At 39.7% G+C, this 9,741-nt stretch overlaps 1 long non-coding RNA gene across 1 annotated transcript; it reads right to left on the reverse strand.

The window, feature by feature from the left end:
- Nucleotides 1-5,009: 5,009 nt before the first annotated feature.
- On the reverse strand, nucleotides 5,010-6,694 carry LOC129154778 (uncharacterized). Its single transcript, XR_011515854.1, has 4 exons — nucleotides 6,598-6,694; nucleotides 6,420-6,507; nucleotides 5,893-5,963; nucleotides 5,010-5,818 (listed from the first exon to the last, which is right to left on the reverse strand). It is a non-coding gene; the product is annotated as an uncharacterized lncRNA (long non-coding RNA).
- Nucleotides 6,695-9,741: the final 3,047 nt, after the last annotated feature.

Consider the following 9,741-nt stretch of genomic DNA (forward strand, 5'->3'; position numbering starts at 1 on the left):
AAAAAACAAACAAACAAAAAAAGACGATGAGGGGGCTTGTGAATATTTTAGGGGGGCTGAAGCCCTCCTAAAGCGGACCTAACGACGTCAGCGCCCAATCCTATCTTTAGCGGAGGAGCGCGGTGCAGCCAGCCACATCTCGGATTCATCTGAAAATTTCCGCATCAAGCCTGGTTCGAATCGCACCGCAGACTCTAACGGATTCTAATTTGAAGCAATGACTTTATGCTGACGTTCCGGGCCGCTGATGCTTCCAGTTTGAAGTAGGGGTTAGGCAGCTTATAGCTGTTCAAATTTCAAAATGTCTTTGGTAATGTCAACCTACAAACCTCATCTATAATGACTGAAGGATGCCATCACACACATCCCTTGTGAATATGTGCCATCACTGCAACAAGGTCAGAGGGTTGCCATTGGTCCTAATTCAAGAAATAAATGTTCGTTATCCAGTTATCAAACCAATATGGCAATTATAATTAATGCTCATTGCAGCCAGATAATTGCTGATGCTTTGTCTATAAATGATACATTTGTATACTTGTTGAAATGGAAAACATACCAGAAGAATGTGCATGAAAGTATTTGGACTCCGAACAGTTAATAGAGATGTCCTTGGAGGTTTTAACAGATTCTCATTTGTAAAATGAGACCTCTGTTCTGATAGCATAAGATTGTTTATATCACCGTCTAACACACAAGAACATTTTGTAGTTAGACTGCCATGTGCTTGGAATGACATGGTGAGACAGCATTCCTTAGAGGGACACAATGGTTGAGATGAAGCGTAATCCTTTTTGACTGACTTAAATAATAGAGAGCAGAACTCAAGGTCACTCTCTAGGCAAGTATTAATGACTTGAATTTGATCTGAGTGGTCATGGGCAAGGAGTAAATTACTGGGGGAGGAGATTTGGCACTTTTGGTTTGATCAGACACCAATGACCGAATGGATAAAACAATACCTTCAAACAATAGACCTTTGGCTGAATACAAACTGCTGTGATTGTTATAATATTTAACACATTCCCCAGGTCAGGCAGCTTTTTTTGAAGAATTTTTAGTAATCAAAACAAACTGCATAATCTCACCTGATTTACTGATGATGCGTTAAACAACACTCAGTTGTGTACAAAAATGTCTGCTCTGGAGTGGGTAGAAGGCCTTGACGATGGGATATTGATAATTGAGCAGTATGGCATCAGCTGATGATTGCCAGATCAACTTGCAGATGAATGGGCCAAACACGGATTTACTAATTGCAGATTGTCTCATAGATGTGAAGGGGTGGTTGGCTGCAAACTTCCTTTAACTTAATCATTCAAAGACCCTAGAACCCTCTCTTGCACATTGTCTGGCCCAAGTCTTCCAAGTTTTGACTTTAAACAGTGTGTCACCAGCCTTGGGATGAAATTGTTTGCTGGATGTTCAATAGTCCCTCAGATAAATGTGGTTGTGAAATCATGTTTCGTTCAACTATGCCGTTTAACACGCCTGAAGCCTATTCTGAAATGGTCCCATTTAGAATGTGTGATTCATGCCTTTATCACCTCCTTCTTGGACTATGCAAATTCACTCCTTATTGGCACCCCTGTTTTGGCCCTGTAGCATTAAGGATTGGCTACTTATTTATTAAATGATCAATAAGATAGATGTGTTCCATATAAATATGAAATATCAATTTGATGGGTGTTTGAATGTTTATTCAGAAGACTTTAGTTTCTTTGACTTATTCAGGGAACATACACACTTCAACTTAATTCAGACAAGAGTCAAGAATATAGTTATACAAATTATTTTAATACTATTTGCCTAAATTAAATGATCGTACATGACAAAGTATGAATGAAATGACACTTGTATAGCTAACAGATGATGAATGGAATGTGAGCTAGATGTTTTAGCAAAACCTTGTGAGTATCTGAGATTCAGCTTGTGAAGTCTGGGTTGTTTGGATTGATAAACTAAAGATTTGTTTATTAAACCATCCAACGTAATTTGTGCCGGTCTACGCACCCTTGTGTGAAGATCCCCAAGCAATCCAGGGGGTCGAGATGGACACTGCCAATGGCATGGACCTCTAGTATTGGAGCTCGTAGCCAGCTCAGATTACCACCCGTCTAGTCTGGGTTATCTTCAGGTGGCAGCAGGAAACTGGAGTACATTTTGCATCTAAGGCTGTTCGGTGGCCCTTAAAAGAGCCATTGTGTCAATAATCACTCGCAAGCGTTGCAGAGAGACTTTGACCTTGAGGTCTAAAGGGAGGATGGTCTCAAATGCTTGCTCGCCGGTTTGGCCGAACCAGAAGGCAGCTGGAAACTGACCAGGTCAGGAAGTGATTCCTGTTTTATCATCTTATGTTTATAAGTTTGGCAAATCAGAATTTGACACATTTAAAAGGCATTACCAAAATGCCTCAGAAGTCACGCCTTCAGTCAGATACTCAGAGGTTAACTTAACCCTCTCAGGCTCAGAATAAGTTTTGATAAAAGGACGAACAATTAAGTCCTTCAGGGGTACTTTTGAGTTCAAAAATGCTCATGAAATACGTATGTGGAGTAACCAGGTAGGTTGTAATGTTGTAAATCTTCAACGCCTGCCTCCAGAGGGTTAACAGTTATGTGAAGCAAAAATGTTAAACATTAATAATAATCTTATTATAATATGTTTGCTAGATTAACATTAAATCAACAAACACTAATCTGTTGTAGTTTAAGATCTGAAATGAATCATTGCAGGAAAAATGTTCATTTTAACACATCATGAATTAATGCACAGATTATTCAAACACCTTTTAATGTTTTTTATTTTTATTTTATTTTTACTGGTTGTTTTTATCTGTTTTTAAATTATCTTTGTATGATTGTTGGCTGTGCAGCGCTTTGGTCAGCTCGCGTGCTGGTATGAAGTGTGCTTCATAAATGAAGTGGAATTATTTAGAGATTTTTAAGAAATTTGAATGTACAAAAATAATTAATTCTGCTTTAGGCTTCTAATCACCTTACTTGAGCTGTGTGAAGAAATGTTTGGTTTTATAATGTGAGGACAAAACAATTAAGTCATTTTAGATTCAAGGTGCTTAAAATGTGCTTTTTGCCATCTTTAAATCAGTTTCCCCATGAATTCCACAAACGAGTGGCTGGTGCAGTATCAATGAGAGATTGCCGTTTGCTGACTATAAATTAGATAAAGTTAATGTAGTGGCTCTATTTTCGTGTTTATTTTCTTCATGTACTCTCTGCTCAAACTTTTTTCATGTATTCATCACTTACAGCTGAGCTGACATGAACTGATGGTTATTGGATCAAATCACAAAATGTGCATTTTGAGAGAGTATGGACTCCTGCAGGATGCCACAAGAGCTCTGGAACTCACAACTGATTATTTGCCATCCTGGTAGGTGGTGGAGAATGCAAAGGAAGTGTGAGCAAAAGGTAGACGACTGAAATCATTGCATCTGCCTCACAAAAGCCAGATCAATACTCAACAAGACAGATGAAGGCTTCCAACTACTCCATTCAAAAGCTGTTGCATTCACGCTATTGCTAATATAATTGAATTTATTTAGCAATAATAAAGGGAATATGATTCAGATTTAAAATAAGTTGAAATAATTATTTTTGCTTTTTAGCAGATTTTAGGTATCCACAAAACAATCAAGAGCACCAGATAAAATACATCATCACTTGACTGGTTGCATAATATCTTACAACAAACTCCCTGAACTTCGGTTCACATTGTCTCGTCTGTTTAGCTGTGTTGCAAACAATATCTTCACAAGTGAATAATGAATTAGGGAATGGCCTTCAATTATCCATGGCTAAACATGTGAGTGGAAATAAAGCCTGCACAGTTGATTACAGCTGCACTAAGACAGATCTCTAGAACACCAGTCCAGGTATGCATTGCGTTTTTTAAATACATAAAATATATAAAAAGGTCCAAAAGTATAGTTATATGCATCTGATGTCAAATGCACCAATGCATCCTTTGGACCATCTCTACAGTATATTCCAGTAGTGTCATGGGGACACAATGTCACATGTGACCTTATGTATCATGAGCTGTAAAGTGGAGAGCAGTATGACTTAGACGGATGCAGCGTGGTCCAAAAATGCCACTCGGAGTAATGATTATAGTTACCAAAGAGCGTGGCCAAGGTTTATCACCAACATCCCCCTCTCCTCTTCCAAATGAAGCTTGTGATGTGATTTTTAATGAACACCCTCAACTGTAAATAGATGGTGCATTATTACACTCATAAATCACTGAGCAGGGTGTTAACACCCCAGTGTGAGAACATGTTTACATGCAACACGCTTTAAACTGATTAGTCAACATCCTCATGAGTTAGCGTTGCATAAACTGACAGAAGATGCATCTGTGTTGCATTTGCATGAAACACAGTCTTAAAGGAGACATAACATGCTTTTAAGTTATTCCTTTTTACATCTAAATCCTTCAGTTGGGGTCTAAATACAGTGGAACTGCAGTTCTTTGGTCTGATTTCCTCATTATTGTTGCTCTACAGACCCTCATCTACCCCTGTTCTGAGGAGAGTCTTGAGAACGAGCCGTTTTTGGGTACTGTCTCTTTAAACTGGAGGAGGAGCTGTAAACTCCGCCCCCCTCCATAGTGCAGACCTGTACTCTCCTCCCCCAGTCGGACTTTGTAGTTCTATAGAGAAATCATTATTTAGCATAGCAGATTTAGCATAGCATATTAGCATTTTTAAAACATGTGGGAGAGTAGTTCATCAATCTGTTTCAAGGCTGCTAACTCTCTCATGCATTTGTCTGTAGTCACTCACACACACCCGTCACGGCCGACAGAGGGACAAGCGAGCAGGCACGTGCGCGCGCGCACACACACACACACATCCGTCACGGCCATAGACTGTACATACACACACAAGGAATGCTGCTTGCTTATTTATTTCTATAAAAAATGTTTTAAAAAATGATACAGCTCATTAAAACATCATTAAAAGAATATATTTTATTAAAATCTCTATCTATATATATACATACATATAATTATAAATAATTTTATAAGTAGTCTTATTTTATATTGGGTGTCTTAATGGCTGAAAATGGATAAAAAGCAGTTACATTTTAATTTAAAGATTTGAGATTCTAGTCAAAAATAAATAACATTCCTCCAAGTGTTCTTTAATGTGATCATTATAATTCTAATGCTTAGAACTTTGTTTTTATTGTCTGCAATGCGTAGCCTATATCTTTATTAAATATGTGTTTAGCTGTAAAGTGGTAATTCTCTCTAATGTGTACACAGAGGTGGACATCAGTGCTGCAGTGAAATTCCCAAGATCAGTCTGCTTTGCTAACAAATATAGTTAAATCTTACCTGCATTCTAAATAAATATCGTTAGGTGGAAACATCAGTAGGCATTGAGTTATTGATACAATCCCTAACAGCCAGAATGGAAGAAGAGCATGCTGGGTCATCCTGGATCTGAGCCTGTTCTGTGTATTTACCTACAGGATGCCATAAATGTCTACAAGGCTGAGTTTGGACCATTACATCTAAAAGAAAGCATACAATCAGTGATTTTTTTAAATTTTTTACATTAATATACGAATTTTCTAAGTATTAACCTCACAGCAAATAAGTAGAACAATATAATAAACAGGCTTTAGTAGTTAAACATGCGTTGTGCACACAGGTGCTTTGTGTCTCGGTGCTGGTGGTATCTAGGTCTCAGAGTTCCTGTCCTCCTGCCGTCTTCTGTTGTCCTCAGGATACGGATTGATGTTTCCTGATGATGAGGGAGGGGCAGTATGTGAGCTTCAAACTGGTCCTGGATAACAGTGGGAGACCTCCGTTGTCTGAATACTGAGACCAGAGAGTTGGTGAGATGCAGATCTTCTCTACCTCATCTAGAAACGGAGTTGGTTCAGGGAAAACTTTTCCAAAGACCAGTTCCATGATGTCATCGCCATATTCTGCAATGATAGACAGTAACTTTAATGACATATTTTGTTTACAAGCAGCTTTAGGAAAGTTGTTTCTTTAGCTTTCGTGTTTATAGTCACGTTTGTGTTTGTTCACAAGTTCACTTTGCTGCAGTGACTTCATATTCTTACAAATGTAATAAAATAGTGACACTAAAATTATACAAATGATTCCTTATGAAAGGAAGCTCATTAGAGAGCAGTGCAGACAGACTTACTACATGCTGCAGCTGTTTTTGTAGGCCAGCTGCTGCTGAACTTGGGGAAAGTTATTCTGCACACGTCCAGATCAGATGGTTGTTTACAGAAAATAATGTAATTCAATAATTTCTAAACAGACTAAACAAGTAAAACATCAAATAAATCACTCTGCTGTCATCAGACGGAGTGATACAGGGGGTGAGGTGTTCTTAATGATGAGGGTGGCTGAAGTGTGTCATCACTCACTTTTGTCTGGTCCAGACCGTCTCTTTACTGGTGGGTCTCCTTCCTCAGTAGGTGACGTGAAGGTCCAACATCTGAACGTTCTGTGTTCCTTAGAGGAGAAGAACAGTAACATTAGCAAGCTGGCTAAATTATTTTTTACTAGCATCTCAAGGCCTTGGAGAAGCAGATCTTCACTTACCTAAACATCAGACCAGTTTGTCCCAGCTGAGCTCATCAGGGCTTTAGTCTGACAGCCTGTCAGTGAAACATGGCTCCAGCCTTCTGGATGTTGACTCTAAAAAGCAAAGGAGCATTTTTACTTTTGTTTTAATTATTTTACAGCTGATTTGATCAGCTTTCCGATGCTCACGCTCATACAGATGGTGAGCTTTGCTGCATCTGACTGATGCAGAGTTAGTTTTTATATCTGCAGTGAGACAAAAAACTAACCTCACTTCACTCAGAGATTGTTCTTTAAAACTCTAATAAATCCACTGTGTTGACGCACTTTAATGACTGTCACGCTGCATTTTAGCTGATATGGGACTTTATTTACTGGATGCTAAGATTACATCACACTCACGTAGAATAACACACAGGCTCTCTGCTGTTACAATCAGTGGATGTACATCTGGTGTAAAAGAAGGCACTGATCAGAAATCACGTTTTATTCCACGAAAATCAGCCAAATCCACATTAATCTGGGTGCTAACTTTACTAGCATACTGTGCTAGCGATAGCAAGCCGGATGCTAACGCTTTAGTGCTGCTAATGCCCGTAAATCTAAAGTAAAGTTTGTCGACATTTTAGAGTGATATGAAGCTTACCGCTCTGCTGCTGTGTCCCGTCGCTGCCACATTCAGATGGAAATGACTCCTTTTAGATAGATGAAGCCCTCAGTACTTACTAGCCTGGAGACACAAACGAACGAACCACGCGCGCGCACACACACACACACACACACACACACACACACACACACACACACACACACACACACACACACACACACACACACACACACACGCGCACACACTACTTTTTCTTCTGTGTTTTTTTAGCAGTAGTGTCATCAGCTCCTGGGTTTAAATACTGCCACACCACCCTTCCTTAAAACGAGGAACAGTTTTGAGCTGTGTGTGGCTAAAATAACCAGACATTCTGCATTTTTCCAATAGGACTACAAAAAATCTTAGCGAGAAGAAAAAATGGCGGATTGGCTCTGTGTTTAGCCGAGGGTCATTACCATATTTGGTAGTTATCCTGACGAAATAAATTACTGATGTAATAGATAATTTGAAAAACTGAACGGGTGGACAAATATGCCCAAAACTTAATTATTAAATATCTAAATAGCAACTCCAGTGAATAATATAAGCCTTTTTGCTCACTTAGACACTTAAAATGTGAAACACACCGTGTTAATGGATAAAAAAGTGGGTTTTTCATGTTATGTCTCCTTTAAAGAACTAATCAGTGATACGTGTATAAATGTTAGTTTCATTAATGTTTATTATTTCATCTCTTCATGAAGTGGTGGTGGAAAAAAGTTTTTTGAAAACATGTATGGGGTCTGGAACAGCTCTTTTTTAGTTTCTGTGAAATATCTCAGCTTTGAATGACTGGAGAATGAAAAGACCATCTGAAATTCTAGTTGCTTGGCAGATATTAACATATGATTAAATAACACATTCTCACTCCCAGCGCATCAAAAACAAACGCTTGGTCAGCCACCCTCCACGTCAGACCCCTGACGCCAAAAGTGCCCTTTTTCGTTACTTATGTGCGAAAAGGGTTTTTTCCCTTTTGTAACTGCAGATCCCAATGCAGCGTAGAACTGACGCGATGGGATGTCCGCTGATGCGGCACCGAACCAGCTTGTTTAACCGCACCTAAACCTTAACGTTTCACTATTTATAACCTTCCCCCCTCCCTCATCCTAACTTTAACCCTCTTGCTACCTAAAACGTTACTCTCACTGTGATCAAGCGTTTGTTTCCCATGCATTCTGACTGTGAATTTTCGTATTTGCCGCCCAAGGGGAACGTTAGAACATACCATCTGGCGAGGGGGAGGTTACACATACCCTCTACTTTTAACCTCCACCTTGGTAGTTGAAACCTCCCCCTCGCATTGGCTCGGTCCAAACTCGACCAATCACGAGGCGGCTCCCGCCGTTCACTTCATAGAGCCGGCTTTTAGAGTGATAGACACATAAATAACGTGTTCGCTAGCAAGATGGTTAAGGTAAGGATAGGGGTGAGGGGAAGGTTAAATAAGAGGATAAGGTTATGGTGAGGTACAATGAGCTTGTTTGGTGCCCTGGCTGCGGACATCCCATCGCGTCAGTTTTACGCTGCATTGGGATCTGCAGTCAAATAAGGGAAAAACCCCTTTTCGCCCATAAGTAACGAAAAAGGGCACTTTTGGCGTCAGGGGTCTGAGGCAGAGGGTGGCTGACCAAGCGTTTGTTTTTGACGCGCTGGGAGTGAGAATGTGTTGGATTAAAAGTGTGGCAAGGTGGACAAACGAGGGCCCGGGCGGGATTCGATCCCCAGACTCCCGGGTGAGAGTCATACACTCTAACCAGTCAGCCAAAGGGACATCCCCTTGGCCAAGTAGCCAGGGCACATGATCAATCGGGACATTGTGACAGGATGCTCACACTGTCACAAAAGGAAGGTTCATGATTGTGTTCTAGTTAAAGGCTTTGCATGACATAAACACAAATGGGATGATGCTTTTATAGTTTTGACATCCATGAAATTTCTCAGTCCCAATTTAAAATTTTGTGCACCTCCCTGCAATTTAGATCCAGAGTTGTAAAGGTTCTGAGCTCTGTTCTGAGCTCTCTGATCTCTGTCGTAGTGCTCCTTCAATCACAGTGAGAGCGAATGAGGAGAACAGGGCTAAAAACTAAGTTGCTGAGATACTGTGTTGCAGTGAGTACTGAACCTCCTTCATAAACACAGTGGCACAAAGTGACAAAACACTCAAATACTGACATATTTTCTACTGTAATTTAACCCTCTCAGGCTCAAAACAAGTTTTGATAAGAGGCCGAACAACTAAGTCCTTCAGGGGTACTTCTGAGTTTAAAAATGCTCATGAAATACGTATGTGGAGTAACCAGGTAGGTAGATTTTAACGTTGTAAATCTGCAACTCCTGCCTCCAGAGGGTTAAATGTGTTTTTAAAAGTGCCACTTTTAATATTTTTTTTTCAAATAGTTTGTGTGAAGCATGTTCCCATGTAAACAGTGACACAAGGGGACATTTTTAAAAAAAGATTTTAAACAAGAAAGTCACTTATATGGGTTTGCTTCAGGAGCCAGACAGACAAC

The sequence above is a fragment of the Nothobranchius furzeri genome, chromosome 12 (assembly GCF_043380555.1).
Source record: "Nothobranchius furzeri strain GRZ-AD chromosome 12, NfurGRZ-RIMD1, whole genome shotgun sequence".
NCBI lineage: Eukaryota > Metazoa > Chordata > Actinopteri > Cyprinodontiformes > Nothobranchiidae > Nothobranchius > Nothobranchius furzeri.